The following is a 21,747-nucleotide window of genomic DNA, read 5'->3' as shown; positions in this document are numbered from 1 at the left end:
CGCTGTCATGCTCCACCTCACAGTCAACAAGCTCCCCGCTGGAGTGGAACTAAATTACAGAACCAGTGGGAAGCTGTTTAACCAATGCTGCCTCCAGGCCAGGTCCAAGATCACCCAACCTCTCGTTGAATTAAAGTACGCGGACGACGCCTGCGTCTGCGCACATTCCGAGGCGGAATTCCGGAATATAGTCAATGTATTTACGGAGGCCTATGAAAGCATGGGCCTTACACTAAACATCCGTAAGACAAAGGTCCTCCACCAGCCTATCCTCGCCGCACAGCACTGCCTCCCAGTCATCAAGATCCACAGCGCGGCCCTGGACAACGTGGACCATTTCCCACACCTCGGGAGCCTCGTCAACAAAAGCAGACATTGATGCGGAGATTCAACACCGCCTCCAGTGCGCCAGTGCAGCCTTCTGCCGCCTGAGGAAGAGTGTGTTGAAGACCAGGAGGACAGGCGCACCAACATCAGTGTCCTCGTCCAGGTTAACATCCCCAGCATTGAAGCGCTGACCACACTCGATTAGCTTTGCTGGGCAGGCCACATAGTTCGTATGCCAGACACAAGACTCCCAAAGTAAGTGCTCTACGCGGAGTTCCTTCACGGCAAACGAGCCAAAGGTGGGCAGCGGAAATTTTACAAGGACACCCTCAAAGCCTCCCTGGTAAAGTGCAACATCCCCACTGACATCTGGGAGTCCCTGGCCAAAGATCAACCTAAGTGGAGGAAATGCATCCGGGAGGGCGCTGAGCACAGAGTCTCATCGCCGAGAGCACGGAGAAATCAAGCGCAGGCAGCAGGAGCGTGCGGCAAACCTGTCCCACCCTCCCCTTCCCTCAACGACTATTTGTCCCACCTGTGACAGGGTCTGTGGCTCTCATGTTGGACGGTTCAGCGACCAAAGAACTCACTTCAGGAGTGGAAGCAAGTCTTCCTCGATTCCGAGGGACTACCTATGATGATGATGATGATTGAGATATCTTTCTGTGCTCAAATTGGCTGCTATGTTTCCTACATTACAACAGTGACTACACTTCAAAAGTGCTTTATTGGCTGTAAACATCCGGTGGTCATGAAAGGTGCTATAGAAATGCAAGACTTTCTTTATTTACAGAAACACTTGTGCAAAATAAAGTCTTATTCCAGAATCTTGATCTGAAGAGCAGATGATTTGAGTAATGAAGCCCTCTATTGGACGATAAGACTGCAATATACAACCTGCAGCTTTTTCTCCCCCAGACTCTGTCGCTAGAGATTGTTTCCTAGACTGGACGGCAGTGCTAGCTCCCCTTCCAGAGAATGGAGTCACTCCATTTGCTCATAACTGACATCAGCCAAGGGAACGGGTCCTGAAACATCAGGTGTCAGACTGTGAAACTGCCGATGTTGATTTCTTATCAGCCATTTTAAGGCTGAAGTATGGTTTGGCGGGTGGGAGAAAGAGTGCTTTGAACAAATTTACTTCCCTTAGATTTTCCTCCCTTCTAATAAATAGGAGGTGCGCCTCTCTCAACACAACGGGACTGCCAGAGAAACGGATGAAGGCAGCAAAGGACGGACACAGGCTCAACGGGCCAAATAACCTCCTTCTATGCTGCAAGCTTCTATGAAGACAAACATAAAACATGCCAGTACACAGAGTTAATTTGCTCTTAAAAGGAGTCCCGTCAACTGATTCAGTGCCTTGCAGGATATTATTAGGTCTGTTACCCGAGATGCGAGAAGCAGTATCGCTCGGGTTAAAAACATCGCTCTGACCTCCCCGGTGGCCACAGCAAATAGCTGCGTCAAACGAGCAGGAGGGTCACGGGGATTGCTGACCTCTCAAGGAGCGGGTGGCAGTAATGGGACATCGCTCAGCACCCTGCACGAGGGAGATAGAGGCGAGGATAGGGTCCTTGGCCCAACTGGGAAATCGGCAATTCCTGCCAGCAAAGTGCGCACAAGTGGAGTGAGGGCGACATTAGCCTGGGCTTAGACACGTGCACCTCACCCAATCCTCTTCGTCAACCAGCCTGCCAACATTCACTGTTCAGGCTCTCACAGGACCAATGGCCACTTTTAAAGGTAAAGGGGAGTGGCAGGTACTCAGAGAATTGCAAGCCAGCTAGGTGATGGAGGGTGGGGGGGGGGGGGAAATGACAACAGAGGACGAAAAAGGAATAAAATGCTCATTTCACCATGATAAAACTGATCAAATGTGGTCGACAGCATTCAAAACATCTGTACGTACCCTGATAAAATATACTGGCAGCGCATTAGTGTTTGCAAATTGCCCTAATGTGGTTTAACCACCAACACACCAGCCGTAACAACATATTTATGTTTACTGCAGCACTCAGTAGCTTTACCATTAACGCCCCAGTGTGATTATTCTCTAAAATCATTAGCCCCTCTTCAAAAGGTATTCTTAAGTCGTCACAAGGTCTAAAATAGCAAATAAAATCGCGGTGGAATGCGACAGTGTAATAACTCCTCTCAGTATCCCTTGTTAAAAGGAACAGAACACTGTAAAATTCAGTATGTAACCACAGGTTTTTAAAAAAAATAAGTAAACAATTTGCAAGACTAAGCATGTGACGTACACACCAATACAATCAAACTTTTATAAGTTAACTGTCGTATACACAATTCAGCAACCAAAAAAGGGCGGCTTGGTTTAGCCTGAAGGGGCTCTTTTGTGCTCCTTAAAGTTCTTGTGTTCGTGTGTGGTGGTTCTGCAACATCCCAGGCTCCGAGTGCAGTAAATCTGCCCAATTTACATTCCAAAGCACCAGAACGACAAACTGCTCTCGCACAAGCTATCTGAATACTGATATTCGTGGTCCTTATCCCAACAGCTGGAAGGCTGGGGGGAAGCTTTGGGCAGGCCAGCAGTTGGGCAACTGCACCATACAGACTGATCAAATGATCAGCTTGTCCGTTGCCGTTGCAATAGAAACATTTACACACTCGCTGCTGTGACACGGTTTGCTCGAGAATTACAACCCAACTGGTTCACAAATGTCCTTCAGGGAAGGAAACCTGCTGTCCTTACCTGGTCTGGGCCTATAGGCAACTCCAGTCCCACACCCACATGGTGGACTCTTAATTGCCCTCTGAAGTAGCCTAGTAAGTCACTCAGTTGCATCAAACCCACTACCAGTAGTTCAAGGCGGCGGTCTACCATCACTTTCTCAGGGCAACTAGGGATGGCCTATAAAAGCCGGCCGTGCCAGAGAGGCCCACGTCACAAGAATGAAGGGAAAAAAAGAGGCACAAGCAAATCGATAGATTTTTGTCAATTAGGAATATCAAGGAATGTGCAGCCAAGGCGGGTAAAATGGAGTTGAGGTGCAGATCAGCCATGGTCTAATCGAATGGTTGAACAAGGGGCTGAATGGCCTCCTCCTGTTCCCATGGAAACAAAACATCTTTACAGGTATTGCATCGTGTGCGGGCGACACCGCCATATCGGTTACTTACAGCTCGGTCGCTGGGACTGGGGTTGGGAGTTCAACATTATCACCCCAATGAAACAAGCACACCGAGGGGGCCGCTTCAGTGCAGAGAAGGCAGCATGGTGTTTCCGAGGAGACCTTGAGACCATGGATTTATGAAGGGGAAGTCATGTTTGACAAATTTGCTGGAATTCTTTGAGGATGTAACGAACAGGGTGGATAAAGGGGAACCAGTGGATGTGGTGTATTTGGATTTCCAGAAGGCATTTGACAAGGTGCCACATAAAAGGTTACTGCACAAGATAAACGTTCACGGGATTGGGGGTAATATATTAGCATGGATAGAGGATTGGCTAACTAACAGAAAACAGAGTTGGGATAAATGGTTCATTCTCTGGTTGGCAATCAGTAATGAGTGGGGTGCCACAGGGATCAGTGCTGGGACCCCAACTATTTACAATCTATATTAATTGACTGAAGGGACAGAGTGTAACGTAGCCAAGTTTGCTGGTGATACAAAGTTGGGAGGAAAAGCAGTATGTGAGGAGGACACAAAAAATCTGCAAAAGGACATAGACAGGCTAAGTGAGTGGGCAAAAATTTGGCAGATGATGGAGTATAATGTTGGAAAGTGTGAGGTCATACACTTTGGCAGAAAAAAAAATCAAAGAGCATGTTATTATTTATGTGGAGAAAGATTGCCAAGTGCTGCAGTACAGCGGGACCTGGAGGTACTTGTGCATGAAACACAAAAGGATAGTATGCAGCAGGTACAGCAAGTGATCAGGAAGGCCAATGGAATCTTGGCCTTTATTGCAAAGGGGATGGAGTATAAAAGCAGGGAAGTCTTGCTACAGCTCTACAGGGTATTGGTGAGGCCACACCTGGAATACTGCATGCAGTTTTGGTTTCCATATTTACAAAAGGATATACTTGCTTTGGAGGCAGTTCAGAAAAGGTTCACTAAGTTGATTCCAGAGATGAGAGGGTTGACTTAGGAGGTTGGGCCTCTACTCATTGGAATTCAGATGAATGAAAAGGGATCTTATCGGCCTTATTAGGCAGGAAATTGTGTTAGGGAAATTGATGGGATTGAAGGCCGGCCTGATAGTCTGCATCCCAGAGTACTTAAGGAAGTGGCCCTAGAAATAGTGGATGCATTGGTGATCATTTTCCAACAGTCTATCGACTCTGGATCAGTTCCTATGGATTGGAGGGTAGCTAATGTAACACCACTTTTTAAAAAAGGAGGGAGAGAAAAAGGGTAATTATAGACCGATTAGCCTGACATCAGTAGTGGGGAAAATGTTGGAATCAATCATTAAGGATGAAATAGCAGCGCATTTGGAAAGCAGTGATAGGATTGGTCCAAGTCAGCATGGATTTATGAAAGGGAAATGATGCTTGACGAATCTTCTGGAATTTTTTGAGGATGTAATAACAGAGTGGACAAGGGAGAACCAGTGGATGTGGTGTATTTGGACTTGACAAGGTCCCGCACAAGAGATTGGTATGCAGAATCAAAGCGCATGGTATTGGGGGTAATGTACTGACGTGGATAGAGAACTGGTTGGCAGACAGGAAGCAGAGTCGGGATAAACGGGTCCTTTTCAGAATGGCAGGCAGTGACTAATGGAGTGCCACAGGGCTCAGTGCTGGGACCTCAGCTCTTTACAATATACATTAACGATTTAGATGAAGGAATTTAGTGTAATATCTCCAAGTTTGCAGATGACTAAACTGGATGGCGGTGAGTTGTGAGGAGGACGCTAAGAGGGTGACTTGGACAGGTTAGGTGAGTGGGCAAATGCATGGCAGATGCAGTATAATGTGGATAAGTGTGAGGTTATCTATTTTGGAGGCAAAAACATGAAGGCAGAATATTATCTGGAATGCGGCAGATTAGGAAAAGGGGAGGTGCAACGAGACCTGGGTGTCATGGTTTATCAGTCACTGAAAGTGGGCATGCAGGTACAGCAGGCGGTGAAGAAGGCAAATGGTATGTTGGCCTTCATAGCTAGGGGATTTGAGTATAGGAGCAGGGAGGTCTTACTGCAGTATAGGAGCAGGGAGGTCTTACTACAGGGCCTTAGTGAGGCCTCACCTGGAATAGTGTGTTCAGTTTTGGTCTCCTAATCTGAGGAAGGACATTCGTGCAGCGAAGGTTCACCAGACTGATTCCAGGGATGGCTGGGCTGTCATATGAGGAGACTGGATCAACTGGGCCTTTATTCACTGGAGTTTAGAAGGATGAGAGGGGATCTCATAGAAACATAAAAGATTCTGACTGGATTGGACAGGTTAGATGCGGGAAGAATGTTCCCGATGTTGGGGAAGTTCAGAACCAAGGGACATAATCTTAGGATAAGGGATAGGCCATTTAGGACTGAGATGAGGAGAAACTTCTTCACTCAGAGAGTTATTAACCTATGGAATTCCCTGCCGCAGTGAGTTGTTGATGCCAGTTCATTGGATATATTCAAGAGGGAGTTAGATATGGCCCTTACGCTAAAGGGATCAAGGGGTATGGAGAGAAAGCAGGAAAGGAGTACTGAGGGAATGATCAGCCATGATCTTATTGAACGCCGGTGCAGGATTGAAGGGCCGAATGGCCAGCTCCTGCACTTATTTTCTATGTTTCTATGAAACGTATAAGATTATGAGAGGGCTTGACAAGGTGAATAGAGAGAGGATGTTTCTACCGATGGGGGAGACTAGAACTAGAGGGCATGATAGAATAAGGGGCCACCCATTTAAAACTGAGATGAGGAGAAATTTCTTCTCTCAGAGGGTTGTAAATCTGTGGAATTCGCTGCCTCAGAGAGCTGTGGATCTGGGGTATTGAATAAGTTTAAGACAGAAACTGATAGTTTGTTAAACAATAAGGGGATAAGGGGTTATGAGGAGCGGGCAGGGAAGTGGATGGAGCTGAGTCCATGATCAGATCAGCCATGATCTTATTGAATGGCGGAGCAGGCTCGAGAGGCCCTATGGCCTACTCCTGTTCTTATTTCTTGTGTTCTTATTGAGCCAAGGCCCTGGCGGAGTGTAAAAAGATCGCATGGTGCTATTTTGAAAAGGAACAGAGAGTTCTTGAAGGTATTCTGGCCAACATTCATCTCTCAAACAAACCCAGCAAAACAGATTCACTGATCCCAACAGTGACTATACTTCAAAAGTAATTAATTGACTTTTAACCAGTGCAGAAAGATAGTCACTATTACACGTTGCCATATTTAGCTCATATTCTGGGAGACCTGCTGGAAGACTCTTTCATCTCAGCATCGGTCTCATAGGATCACAAAAAAAAATCTCTCCAAGAGCCTACTGCCAAAAAAAGGAGCCAGATTTCAAAGTGCAAACAGCAAGAGGGCCTTCACGGACTGGAGCCTCACAATCCAAACCAGCAGTGTAGAAGCAGCGCATGGCGACAGAGAAGGATAAAAAAAATTCATGTTTGTTCTTAAACACGTGGGCAACAGCCCCTGCATTTTTCCCCCTTCTGCGATAACCCAGAAACGGGACCTGCTGTGTGTATTGGTGCACAATCCTGATCACAAGGTTGACTTTATCTTCAACCTTCTCTTCCCCGTACAGCAGCTCCAGGTCTCTCATTAGCCCTCCCAACAGAGAATGGCAGGCATACAATTCACAGCACAGAAACAGGCCGTTCGGCCCAACTGCTCTATGCCGGTGTTTATGCTCCACACGAATCTCCTCCCACACTGTTTACTTCATCTCACCGTCAACATATTCTTCTATTCCTTCCTCCCTCGTGTACGCATCTAGCTTCCAATGTTCCCTGTAATTTAAGGGGCTGCGCGAGTCCATTCAAAATACTGCGCATGCGCAGCTTCTCTCACTGAAAAGCCAGCAAGCTGGCTGAGCGGGGTCCCTGGAGCGCTGCACAGTCATGCAGCTTACAGGGAACATTGCTAGCTTCTCCTTAAATGCATCTATGCTATTCAGCTCAACCACTCCGTGGCAGCGAGTTCCACATTCTCACCGCTCTCTGGGTAAAGAAGTTTCCCCTGAATTCTTTATTGGATTTAATAGTGACTATCTTGTATGAAATCAATAGAAATAAAATAGTGAGATGTAAAAAGAGGGGCTGTCGACTCAAGTAGCTGAGATTAGCCCAGCGAGTGGACATTTCTTCATCAAAATCCACCTCTTCCAAAAGAGAGCGCGAGAACATTTTCTCCACATTATAAGCAATGGCATCAAACACGAGCTCACATCAAATAAATTGAAGACTCTAAATTCATATCTTGAGGGGATAAAAGGCTCACTGTCGCTGAACAATGCTCAGTGAGAGCTGATAAACAAATCAAACAAGGAGAACTTAAATCTCAGCATTTTATCTAAAACATCCCATGAATTTATCAGAACAGGCAGACAATACAAACATGCAACTCAGGGGGAAAAAATCTGCAAATGCAGCAAATGTTAGTCACAATAGAGAGATAGGGCGATGCAAGTCAACAGTCAGACTGAGTATTTCTGCAGTCGTGGGTCTGCGAATAAGCTGACACTCACTTACTCAGAGACTCATTCCACCCAAGAAATCGCCTTCAATATTTCTGGGGAAAATTAAACCACTGTACGTCAGCAACAGCCAATAGAGTCATTCCAAGGCAATCGCTTCGCAGCAAGACTTCTGTTGCAAACAGACAAATCCTGACTATGTAATAGTCTCTCTCCCGTCACAATCAAGGCATTGATGTGTAACCCCAGAGGATTTCACCGATCCTGACTGAACCCTCAAACGTCACATTGGGTTCTTAATCAGAATGTTTGCAAGCTCGACGTCCTATTTGACACCACGGTAGCAATGCTTACAACCCCATATTTTGTCAGCACACAGACCTACTTCCATCACCAAAATGTCGCCGGTTTCCTGCTGCTGATGCCTTTGTCACCTCCAGACTCTACCATTGCAACACTCGCCTGGCCAGCCTCCCACCCGCCATAAACTTCAGCTCATCTAAATCTCTGCTGCACGTATCCTAACTCGCTCCAAGTCTCATTCAGCCATCACCTGTGCTCCCTGTCTAACGCCAACTCCATGCGGGTGATCAATTCACTCCGTGGCCTCGCCCCTCCATACCTCTAACCTCCTCCAGCTCTATAACTCTCTGCATTCCTCCCATGCTGGCCTCTTGTGCATCCTCCACCCCCTTTACCCCATTATTGATGGCATGCCTTAAGGTCCTAAACATTAAAATTCCCTCTCTAAATTTCTTCATATCGCTCTCCTCCTTTAAACCTAACTTTGATAATACACTTAAAACTTTTATTTATATAGCGCCTTTAACGTAGTAAAACGTCCCAAGGCGCTTCACACCAGTGTTACAAGACAAAACAGATAAGTTTGACAACGAGCCACAAAAAGAAGAATTTAAGGCAGATGACCAAAATCTTGGTTAAAGAGATAGATTTTAAGGAGCGTCTTAAAGAAGGAAAGAGAGGTAGCGAGGCGGAGAGGTTTAGGGAGGGAGCTCCAGAGCTTGGTGCCCAGGCAGCTGAAGGCACGGCCACCAATGGTTGAGCAGTTATAATGATGAAGCTTTTAGTCACCTGTCCTCATTTCTACCGCTTGGCTGTTCTAACCTTTGTCTGATTACACTTCTAAACACCGTGGGACATTTCCCTACCTTAAAGGTCACATATAAATGCATATCGTGATTCAATAAAGACTGTCTAATAAAAGAGAAACCGAGGGAACGCATCCAGAATGTTTCAGGTTAATAAAACTCCTCCCAGGTCATGGATCTATTAGATACACAGAAGTAAACATGATCTTCAGCGAGCCCCATTCCTGGCAGTGAGATCAACATCTTTTCTAATATCACAGTCTATCTAGAAAGCAAATTCGTAACGCAACAGGTGAGTTAGCCAGAAGGACTGAAACTGGCCCGCGGCCAAGTTAGGATTGTTGTGGGGAGAAACTTCAGGCAAAAAGTGATCAACATTTGTGAGAATGTGTAAAAGGGTTGCGAAAGTGATAGATGGCTAGAGAAGGTGGCAAAAGGATGGAGATAGGGAATCATGGGAAAATAGCTAAAGAAATGGTCAAGATGCAGACAACTGCAGAATCAACAGGAAAAAAAAGGGATTACCAAGAGTTGAAGTTGAGGTTAGACATGGGTCATGAGAAAGCCCAAGGCAGCACAAAGAAAGCAATTCTAGATAGGAAGGGAAAAGTAATAGCTTCTACTGATAAGGAGGAAGAGAAACTAATTGGGTTCTTTACTGATAAGGGAAGACAGTGTAGCAAAGCTATAACTAACCTGCCTGACACCAGCCCTATTTGGGAGACTTTCTTGCCTGCCATTGGACGTACTCGGGGGGGGAGGCAGAAAGGGATTGGATAGACCAAGTGCTAATCAAATGTGTTCTGTTTTGAAAATGTATATCGACTGTGCTTTTCGCACTGAAAAGGAGCTTGTCCAGGGGAAGGTAAACAGGCTCTGATTGAGAGTGTCCCTTTGTCTTGACAAGTCCCGGACGGAGAATCTTCAATTAAGGTCTTTTACAGAAAAGGCAAGAGGTGTTCGCGTGTCAGTGTATTCGCTGAAACAGATTGAGGGGAAAAGAATTCATATTTACATTTGCAATGTTCTTGTGCTGGAAACCAAAAAAAACTAAGTTCAGTTAGAGGAGATGATTGAGGAGGGAAACCAAGATCTTGAAGAGTTGAATGGCATCCTATTCTATTTAACGTGAGCATTTCATGAAGATCTTAGCTCTGAGGAAGCAGCATCAGCAGTGGACTATGGAAAGCCCCAAGACAGTGTACATGGATTTCCAAAAGGTATTTGACAAAGTCCCACTCAAAAGGCTACTATTGAAATTCAAGGCCATTTGGGAAAGCAAACAAGTATTATTATTGGAGTTATGTTGGGGTCGGGAGAAATACAAAGTGGGACTCAAGGTGCGGTTCTGACCAGAACCGGACATAAATGACCTGGACTCAGACACTCAATGCCAGGTGGTGAAATTTGATGACATCAAACCAGGAGAAGCAGTGGAATCAGAGGGAGCTCAAATTGCAGGAGTTGGATTAAAAAATAACCTGCACTCAGTGACACCACAGGTCCAGGTCAGAATGGAGATGATTGGATAATTCCCCATCAATCACAGCTGAGAGTGGCTGGGATCGATTTTACACACAAATTTGTATTCTGTAACCATCCACCGCTCACTACATTTGGTTGGGGCGATGGCCCTCCTGAAAGGCTCAGAGACATGGACGATGTACAATAGACAGCTCAAGTCGCTGGAGAAATACTACCAATGATGCCGCCGCAAGATCCTACAAATCCTCTGGGAGGACAGACGCATCAACATTAGTGTCCTCGACCAGGCCAACATCCCCAGCATTGAAGCACTGACCACACTCGATCAGCTCCGCTGGGCAGGCCACATTGTCCGTATGCCAGACACGAGACTCCCAAACCAAGCGCTCTACTCGGAACTCCTTCATGGCAAGCGAGTCAAAGGTGGGCAGATGAAATGTTACAAGGACACCCTCAAAGCCACCCTGATAAAATGCAACATCCCCACCGACACCTGGGAGTCCCTGGCCAAAGATCGCCCTAAGTGGAGGAAGTGCATCCGGGAGGGCACTGAACACCTCGAGTCTCATCGCCGAGTGCATGCAGAAAACAAGCGCAGACAGCGGAAAGAGCGTGCAGCAAACCAGGCTCCCCATCCTCCCTTACCCTCAACGACTGTTTGTCCCACCTGTGACAGGGACTGTGGCTCTCGTATTGGACTGTACAGCCACCTAAGGACTCATTCTAAGGATGGAAACAACTTTTCCTATGGACTGCCTATGATGATGACAATGACGACGACATTTGGTTGGAGATGTAATCCTGCTTTTATGTTTCCACACATTACAACAGTGACTACATTCCAAAAATACTTCATTGGCTGTAAAGTGCTTTGAGACATCCGGTGCCGGCCAAAAAGAATATCCAGCCTAATCCCACTATCCAGCTCTAGATCTGTAGTCCTGTAGATTACGGCACTTCAAATGCATATCCAAGTACTTCTTAAATGCAATGAGGGTTTCTGCCTCTCCCAGCCTTTCAGGCAGTGAGTTCCAGACCACCACCACCCTTTGGGTGAAAAATGTTCTCAAATCCCCTCTAAACCTCCTACATAAGAAATAGGAGTAGGCCATTTGGCCCCTCGAGCCTGCTCAGATTACTTTAAATCTATGCCCCCTGGTTATTGACCTCTCTGCTAAGGGAAATAGGTCCTTCGTATCCACTCTATCTAGACCCCTCATAATTTTATACAGCTCAATTAAATCTCCCCTCAACCTCCTCTGTTCCAAAGAAAACAACCCCAGCCGATCCAATTCTCATAGCTAAAATTCTCCAGTCCTTGCAACATCCTCGTAAATCTCCTCTATACTTGCTCTCATGCAATCACATCTTTCCTGTAATGTGATGACCAGAACTACACGCAGTACTCTAGTTGTGCCCTAACGAATGTTTTATACATGTCTAGCATGACTCCCTGCTCTTGTATTCTATGCTGCAGCAATATAGGAAAGTATCCCGTATGCCTTCTTAACCAACTTATCTTTCTGTCCTGCTACCTTCAGGGATCTGTAGACATGCACTCCAAGGTCCCTCTGATTCTCTACACTTCTCAATAGCACTGTCTACTGTACCAATAATTCCATCAGTTTAAAAGTCATAAAGAAATTGGAAGTATTTTTATTTTATTCCCAAACCGCATTACCCGAAGCCGAGAACAGTCGCAATACCAGGGCAAGCTAAATCTTCAAACAAGACCGTTTTTTCCTGTACTTCAATTTAAATCTTTATCCTTAAATCTCCAGGTAACACTAATTTCTATTCAGACAGTCCTTAAACTGTGCAGTGTTTTTGTGAATGAAATGCAAGCAGTTCAGTTAGAAACATTTTAGTTTATTAGCCAAAAGCAACAAGTCAATGACAGCTTTACAACAAGCAGAACCCAGCACTGTTCCGAGTGGCATCTGCAGAACTATTTAAAAAAAACTTTTTTATGGCTCCCTGTAGTTTTACGAGTGGAAAGAGAGTTTGCTGGTAACAGTTATCTTGTGTTAGCCACGCAACTTAAACTGGAGTCCCAATCTGTGTAAACAGTTGAAACAGTTCATTTATTCAGTTTGATTTACAGATTGGGATTCTGAACAAGTCTGTCTCGCACCATACAATTTAAATTTGTACTCCAGAGAACACTCACAAAATGCATATCTGTGATTCTGAAGAACATTTACTGCTAAATTCTCAATTTCCACTGCATAACCCAGCGTGTCCCTAACAATCGTGTTTTTATTAATTCTCAGGATGTGGGTTTCGCCGGCATGGCTGGCATTTATTGCACATCCCTCGTCACCCCAAGGTGGTGGTGGGCCCTCTTCCTCAACTACTTATTTGTAGCAGTTATGATACAACAGGGTGACTTTCTAGTTCACTTCAGAGGGCAGTTACGAGTCAACCACATTGCTATGGGTCTGGAGTCACTTATAGGCCCAGACCAGGTAAGGACGGCAGGCTTCCTTCCCTAAAGGGCATCAGTGAACCAGTTGGGTTTTTAAACAACAATCCGGACATTTCACCGTCACTTTTACTGATACCAGCTTTTTAATTTGCAGATATTTTTAAACTTGGAGAAAGTCCAGTCCCACACCAAGGTACCTGCTCTCAAGTGGCCTAGCGAGCCACTCAGTTGTAACTAGGGATGGTCCAGAAATGCCAGCCTTGCCAGCGCTGCTCTCATCCTGAGAATACATTTTTTTTTTAAACTGCTCTCTGAACCCACACCGAAGGGTTCTCACACTGTCGGAGGTGCCGTCTTTCGGATAAGACGTTAAACTGAGGCCCCCACCTGCTCTCTCAGGTGGATGTAAACGATCCCATGGCACTATTTTGAAAAAGAGCAGGGGAGTTCTCCCCCGTGTCCTGGGGCCAATATTTATCCCTCAATCAACGTAACGAAAATAGATTATCTGGTCATTATCACATGGTTGCTTGTGGAAGCTTGCTGTGTGCAAATTGGCTGCCACGTTTCCTACATTGCAACAGTGACTACACTCCAAAAGTATTTCATTGGCTGTAAAAGGCATTGGGACATCCGGAAGTCATAAAAGGCGCTATATAAATGCAAGTCTGTCTTTCTTTTATGGCAAGGCTGTGAAGCGGAATTCAGTGAATCTAGTCATTTGTGGAATGGTACCAGAAAAATGACCATGAAAGCTGCCAGATTGTGGACAAAACCCAATTGGTTCACCAACATCATCCAGGGAAGAGAATCTGCAAGTTTCTTCCAGTCTTGCGCATGTGGGTTCAATCGCTCGATGCCGGGTTGACTCTTAACCGTGAAAAAGCAATGGCAACCAGGGATTGGTAATAAATGCGGCCGTACCAATGTCATGTAATAAACATCGCAATAATAAATAAATGGCCACAGTACCAAGCTGACAAGGGAAGAGGTTCCAACTGCAGCTCGTGCGTGCCAGGAGGATTGAACCAGCTGAGCTGTAACAAATGTCGAAACGTACGCAGGGAATGCGCCAGTGGAATGGTACCCCAGCAAGACCACCGTCGGGGGGAGGGGCGGAGAGGAAAGTGGTCGGAAAAATACCTAGATTAAAGTCTCAGCAAAATTCATCCTGTGGTTCATAAGCTGCCTAGCAAAATAACATTTAGTCAGCTGGTATTAAGTGCGAGTCCCAAGTAAGCCATCTGTTTCTCGGTAATTACAGGATTAGTGTTCATTTCTTATACAATTGCATTCATCAACATGCAAGTCTTTCCACCACAAATCACTTGTCATACACACAGCCATATAGAGGAACGGGGGGCGACCACAGCCCCTCGGGCCTGTTCCGCCCTTTCGTGAGATCATGGCCGATCTGCGATCTAACTCCATATACCCACCTTTTCCCATATCCCTTAATACCTTTGGTTAACAAAAATCTATCAATCTCAGATTTAAAATTAACAATTGATCTAGCATCAATTACCGTTTGCGGTAGAGAGTTCCAAACTCCTACCACCCTGTGTGTGTAGAAGTGTTTCCTAATTTCACTCCTGAAAGGTCTGGCTCTAATTTTTAGACTATGCTCCCTAGTCCTAGACTCCCCAACCAGCGGGAATAGTTTCTCTCTGCCTACCCTTTCCGTTCCCTTTTAATACCTTGAAAACTTCAGTAAAATATTGGAATGAAACATACGCAGATAATGACTTTCAGACTCTAGTAACAAAATAATGCTTTTTTTTAATAAAAAGAACTGTGCTAAGAGGGTCAAAGCAACAGGCAAAACATTTTTAAAGATGGAGCTTCTATACGCTATTGTTGGAATCCAGCATTTTACCACTCTTGCTGCTGTCCAGCTTTGTACCCAATCTCCCTCTCTCCTACATACTTACATCAAAGCACAGAACCTGCAGACTTGTTAGTAGAATTACTGTCAGATAGCTTCCATTTAATTTGTTTTAGAGTTCAATTTTAAGATCCACAAGTCCTACAAACTGCATTAGCAATTAAGCTTACGTTTAGTTACCACGTCGAGGCCCTGAGGCGGAGTGAGAAGCTATTCTAGGACCTGTTGGAAGTTTGCAGCACACGAGGCAGCCAATTGGCCCACTGTGTCAAGACTGAGCCAGCAACTTACAGCACCAGTCATGTAGGAGAATGTCCCAACATAAGAAATGGGAGCCCAAGAGAGAGAGAGAGAGAGAGAGAGAGAGAGCCCAGCACAGAGAGGGAGAGAGAGAGAGACCGAGAGACAAAAATACAACTGGAGATGCGATGCAAGAGGCATGGAAGTGATTTCTGAAGGATGCAAGAGAAGTGACATGTAGGAGTGATTTGAAGAGAGTTCCAGAGGCAGAAGCATAGTGACAGAGATCGACAACTTATGTTAGAGGATGGAACAAGCAGGAAGCCAGAGGGGAGAGGGGACATATGGTTGGAGAACTCCCACTCTAGCCATGAGCACAAAATCTAGGCCGACATTCTAGAGCAGTACTGAGGGAGTGCTGCATTGTCGGAGGTGCTTTCTTTCGGATGAGACGTTAAACTGAGGTAGACGTAAAGGATCCCATGGCATATTGCCCAGAACAGCAGGGGAGTTATCCCGGTGCTCTGGCCAATATTTTTATCCCTCAAACAAAAGCACTAAAAAAAAACAGATTATCTGGTCATTATCACATTGCTGTTTGTGGGAGCTTGCTTTGCGCAAATCATAGAATCATAGAAATTTACAGCACGGAAGGAAGCCACATCAGCTCATCGTGTCCACGCCGGCCAACCAAGAGCTATCCAGCCTAATTCCTCTTTCCAGCTCTTGGTCCCTAGCCCTGCAGATTACGGCACCTCAAGTGCACATCCAAGTACTTTTTAAATGTGGTGAGGGTTTCTGCCTCTACCACCCTTTCAGACAGTGAGTTCCAGACCCCCACCACCCTCTGCGGAAAGACATTTCCCCTCATATCCCCTCTAAACCTCCTCCCAATTACTTTAAATCTACGCCCCTGGTTGTTGACCCCTCTGCTGAGGGAAACGGGTCCATCCTATCCACTCTATCCAGGCCCCTCATAATTTTATACACCTCAATCAGGTCTCCCCTCAGCCTCCTATGTCCAAAGAAAACAGACCCAGCATCTCCAATCTTTCTTTGGCTGCTGCGTTTCTGACATTACAACAGTGACTACACTTTAATAATATTGCCTCACTGGCCTTCTCTCTTGCATCCTTCTCAACATTCAATTAATCCGAAGCTCTGAGCCGAGGCCTTTTATGCACAAAATCATGCTTCCTATTTATCCTGGTCCAACTCCGCTGAGAGTTCCTGTTCCCCATTGTATTTATATTAATGTTTTCGGTTAGAAATTGCTCCTTGCCTCGTGTCTTCTTGCCTAAAAATACTTGCATTTATATAGCGTCTTTACTGACCACCGGCGTCCCAAAGTGCTATACAGCCAATTAAGTATTTCTTGAAGTGTAGTCTCTGTTGTAATGTAGGAAACGCTGCAGCCAATTTACACACAGCAAGCTCCCACAAACAGCAATGTGATAATGACCAGATAATCTGTTTTTTTTTAGGCGGCAAGGACAAAGATGACACCTTTGACAGTGCAGCGCGCTTTCAGCACTGCACTGGAGTGTCAACCTGGATTGTGCTCAAGTCTCTGGAGTGGGACTTGAACCCACAGCCTACTGACTCATGGGCGAAAGTGCTAGCCACTGACCCGCGACTGAAATCACAAATTGATACACGGATGGAACCAATAGATAAAAGCATAAATCAACGTTTTAAAAGCAGAGAAAGAGAGAGAGGTCAGAACATATTCAGACAATACTGCTGAGGTGAACAACTGCAATCTTAACAAGCAAGTTGTGGCCCATATGGTACGTTCTGGGTCTAAACCGACGCAGAGATTCCAGACCAACCATTCTAGCCCGAACAGGAAGCTTGGACGGTGAATGGCGCCAGAGAGGTGCAAATAATGGCAGGAACCAAAAAAGATGCCATCAGTTTTGCAATGTTGAACTGGAGAAAATTACAACTTATCTGGGCCTTAACATCTGAGACAGCCAGTCAGAGGGGTGGGGGGTGGGTGCAGTCATATAGTTGAAAGAGATCACACAAGTAGATGAGGGGAAGCAGGGAAGGGACTTGGCAAACAAGGACATAAGCTCGGTGCAATAAATAAAGGTGAGGTGGGGTTGTAAAGCTCCAGTGAAGAGAAGCGATTGGTAATTAAAGCACGCGACTCCTTACCAGAATATGTACCAGACACCTCACTCACATGGTCATTCTTCATGTGAGAACCTATTGGTGGTGTGCGTTACAAGGCTATTCAGCTGCAGGACGCATCACAGCCCAGCACTGTCCTCAGCTGACACCCACACACTTGCAGGAGTCGTCACTGGCCAGCAATTCGGAGCAGGTCCCTGTTCAGTTATGCTCTCTTTAACCCATGAGCCCGGAAACCAATAATATTGTCATCAGGGCTGAAATCATCTCACGCGGTGCAGGACAGTGCTCAAACCTGTGGCGTTCCTGAGATGCGGGCGCTGCTAAGTTCTTTCGAAACCAGTTGGCCCACCAATGCAGAATGCATTTTTTGTTAAGCAGATTTTTTGATATAATCAAGTAACTTGACAACACCACAAGCTACAAGAACAGAACTGAGCAGAAACAGTGGCTGGGAAGATGAATCAAAACAAGTTCTGACAAACAGAGGCCCGATGGATTAACACTGCAATCTGTCAATAAAGGATTAATTGCGATGCTCGGGAGTTTAATTAACAGCAAACCCCAACAGTTCTCCCACCCCACACTCATTCTGTCCTGAAATAAGCCGCTTCAATACTGCAAAGAAAATCAGGAGGGATTTGAAGTTTAAAAAAAATTAAATCTGTACATGGACTGACTGTTCTTTGCTTAGATCCAACACTGGTTTTGGAAAAAAAAACAATATTCTCAATGTCGTCCATCTGTGGAGCTGGTGAGTAAAGGCACTGCTGGGCATCGTACTCAAGCACAGAGAACAGGGGCCCAGGTCCAATTGTAGGTCAATGGTCTTGGCCAAGTTGGGGGGGGGGGCGCGGGAAGGACTATAAATAGCCTCACTGCTTGGGATAGGAAAGGAAATCGTTTACATCCCCAAACCTAATGCCCATCGTTAGTTGCCCCAAGGTGGCAGTGGCCATTACCCTTCAACCATTCCAGTCCTTGTGGGAATGTGTTCGGTAGGAGGATCTAGGCTATGGGCCCAGCAATGATGGAGGAACAGCAATAAATGGCTGTCAGGGTGCTGGGCGACTTGAAAGTGATGGGTGTCACAGGGGCTATCATAGTAAACATAGCAAGTTTCTGCAGTGCATCCTGTAGTTTGTATACAGTGCAACAGTGGCGGACGGGGTAGTAATGGAATTCTGGAGTGGGGCACTGGTCAAGATAACAGCGTTGTCTTGGATGGTGTCGAGTTTCTTGAATGTTGTTGTGGCTGCAGTCATCCAGGCAAATGGTGACTATTCAGAGCTGGCACAGGCAAGATGGGCCAAATGGCTTCCCTCTGCTGTCTCATTCTACGATTCTACCTTCCTTTGCGTCAGGTGCGACTCCAATACCCTGCTCCTTATCTTGCACAGCATTAATACACAGCCAGGCTGGAACTGCCCAAGTACTACAATTAAATCCTCACTGTGCTCTGCTCACCATCCTCACTCAGCGATGCTCCAATTCTCATAGTTCACAAAGTGGTGAGGGCGGCAGCAGATATCCACTCCACATTATTTTAATTAACTGTACACACCAAAAAATCCATTATTTGAAATAGTATTCTCCAAAAGTAAGCCCCCTAACTCTGTGAACAGTTATTGGCAATCATGTGTCACCGGAATACACATACAGCATCGAGCCAATGTCTAATGGTTTTACAACAAACAGCACAACAAAAACATCCACACACACAGATTAATACAACAGTAGTTTAAGGGGATGCATTTGTCAAATCAATAAGAACACATAGGGGGGAATGCCTAACCAAGGGATGACATAACAACAACTTGTATTTAGATAGCGCCTTTAATGTGGTAAAACGTCCCAAAGTGCTTCACAGGAGCGATTATCAAACAAAATTTGACGCCGAGCCACAGATGGAGATATTAGGGCAGAAAGAGGTAGGTATTAAGGAGCTTCTTAAAGGAGGAAAGAGGTAGCGAGGCAAAGCTATTAAAATTGGAGGCCAGAATTAGAATATAGATATCTCGGGGGATTGTGGGGCTGGAGGAGATTAGAGAGAGAGGGAGGGCGAGGCAATGGGGGGATTTGAAAACAAAGATGATTTTTAAAATTTTAATGAATTGAGGCTTTACTTAACTGGGAGCCAATGTAGGTCAGCACGCACAGGGGTGATGAGAGAGCGGGACTTCGAGTTAGGACACAGGTAGCAGAGTAAGGTAGAACGTGGGAGGCCAGTCAGGAGAGCGTTGGAACAGTCAAGTCTAGAAGTAACAAAGGCAAGGACGAGGGTCTCAGCAGATCAACTGAGGCAGGGGTCAGGCGGAGTTGCAGAGGTGGAAATAAGCGGTCTTGGCGATGGAATGGATATATGGCCGAAAGCTCATCTCAGGGTCAAATACGACACCAAGGTTGCGAATGGTCTGGCTCAGTCTCAGACCGATGCCAGGGTGAGGGATGGAGTCAGTGGCTAGGGAACAGAGTTTATGGCAGGGACTGAAGACAATGGCTTCATTATTCCCAATATTCCTGCAGGATGTAATTGATGGAGACAAACCATTTTCAGTTGACTGTAGGGAAACTGAGGCAGATATACAAATAATTTTTTTTTTTTAAAAAGAGGTACTCAAAATGCTTAAACACACTGCAGATGCCTACTTTGTTACCTCTGTCTGTCAGTTTGTATACAAGGCTTAAACACATTCAAATTTAAAATCGTAGAATCATAGAAAATGATGACACAGAAGGAGGTCATTCAACCCATTGTGTCCATGGATTGAAAAAGAGCTACCCAGCCTAATCCCACCGTCCAGCTCTCGGTCCGCAGCCCTGTAGGTCGCGGCTCTTTAAGTACACATCCAAGTACTTTTTAAACATGGTGAGGGTTTCTGCCTCTACCACTCTTTCAGGCAGTGAGTTCCAGACCCCCACCAACCTCTGGGTGAAAAATCTTTCCTCATCTCCCCTCTAATCCTTCTACCAACTACTTTAAATCTATGCCCCCGGGATATCGACTCCTCTTCAATTTATTGTGGTGCACCAGTTTATTTTAACCTCCCACGGAAACAGCCCCATCCAAGAGCTGTCCAACTAATATTTGCTGAAGTGGGTTGAATCCCCACATGCAGGAGGCTGGCCCCACTGTGGTAACCGAGTTAGACCTTCTCTCGCCTGGCACAGCAGTAGGGAGACTACAGATCAGGGCACTTGCTCCCCTTTCCCCAGTTTCACAGATCAGTGGATAGTAATAAAAGCAACTCTTTATTTCGCTGTCAAGGACCCCAGACACCACCCCATCGACAACGCTGCAAAAATCGATCCATCAGTTCGCAATCAGCTCCATCCATCTCCCGAAATATTCAGCCATGTCGCCAAGCATTCAGGCAACTAAAGCAGCCAATCTGTATCTGGGAAGCTAGTCCCATTGGGGTTAAGAGGTGTCCCATAAGCATGGGGACTGGGCACCACAGCTAAACACTCATTCGATTAAAACGGCAGCGCATTCAAATATTTTGGCTGAATGAAGCTTTGCCATATTTGCATAATTTGTCAACAATTAGCCTGTTTGAAACAGGACAGTCAAAACTCCAATCATGAAGTGGGATTAGCGATTATTGTTATAACAACATTAGCTGATAGACAAAGGTGTCCGTGCAAGTTTGTTCCCGCAATTTACCTAAGGAAAAGTGGGGAAAGAGGGAAGAGAGGGGGGGAAGGTAGAGAGGTAACGGATGGAAGTTAAGTCACACCCAAAGTCAATGCAAATGAGTCTCAAAGCACTTTCCAGCCAATTAAGTACTTTTTGGAGTGTGGTCACTGTTGTAATGTGGGAAATGAATCCACTCACTGTCAGAGTGCTCGGCTCAGCCTGCCTTGTGTCAGGAGTGTTGTGCGTAGCCCTCGGTCAGGCTCGAACAGAGAGAGGACCTCAGGGGAATCCTGCACCGCTCAGCGTGGGTACCCACTCCACAGGCTGGGAAAACATAGAAAGGAAAGCATTTCTAAAGCATCTTTCACAACCTCGGTGTCCCAAAGCACTTTACAGCCAATTAAGTACTTTTGAAATCTAGTCACTATAGGAAACACGGCAGCCAATTTGCAGAGAGAAATGTCACACAAACAGTAATGAAAATAAATGAGATTATTTGTTTTAGTGATGTTGGTTGAGGGCTAAATATTGTCCAGGACACCAGGGAGAATACTCTGCTCTCCTTCGAATAATGCCGTGGGATCTTTTACCTGTGGTGGTAGACACAGGTAACATTTTATCGAAGGACTGCCCCTTTGACAGTGCAGCATTCTCTCAGTACCGCCCCTCGAACAGTGCAGCACTCTCTCATTACTGCCCCTGACAGCACCCCCGCAGTATTGCACTGGAAGAATCAACCTAGATTAAGTCTCTGGAGTGGGGCTTCAACCTACAGCCTTCTGAGGCAGAGGAGAGAGTGCTACACACTAAGCCAAAGACATAATTTCCTGAAAGTGCAAGTTGATAAAACCACAAAAGAGGTCAATATAGAGTTTTGGGTTCTACAG

At 45.7% G+C, this 21,747-nt stretch overlaps 1 protein-coding gene across 6 annotated transcripts in view; it reads right to left on the bottom strand.

The window, feature by feature from the left end:
* garre1 (granule associated Rac and RHOG effector 1) overlaps nucleotides 1–21,179 on the bottom strand; it is a 132,254-nt gene extending 111,075 nt beyond the window's left edge. For 3 of the 6 annotated variants that reach the window (XM_070898320.1, XM_070898318.1, XM_070898319.1), the window contains exon 1: nucleotides 21,059–21,179. The gene's annotated coding sequence lies outside the window, so the exon portion shown is untranslated. Of the gene's footprint in view, nucleotides 1–14,887; nucleotides 14,953–15,011; nucleotides 15,050–21,058 lie in introns of those variants that run through there. The other 3 variants (XM_070898321.1, XM_070898316.1, XM_070898317.1) reach the window with 3 other exon arrangements.
* Nucleotides 21,180–21,747: the final 568 nt, after the last annotated feature.

The sequence above is a fragment of the Pristiophorus japonicus genome, chromosome 13, assembly GCF_044704955.1.
Source record: "Pristiophorus japonicus isolate sPriJap1 chromosome 13, sPriJap1.hap1, whole genome shotgun sequence".
Taxonomy (NCBI): Eukaryota; Metazoa; Chordata; class Chondrichthyes; family Pristiophoridae; genus Pristiophorus; species Pristiophorus japonicus.
The sequence above is the reverse complement of the archived record's forward strand: the minus strand, read 5'-3'. Positions and strand labels throughout refer to the sequence as shown.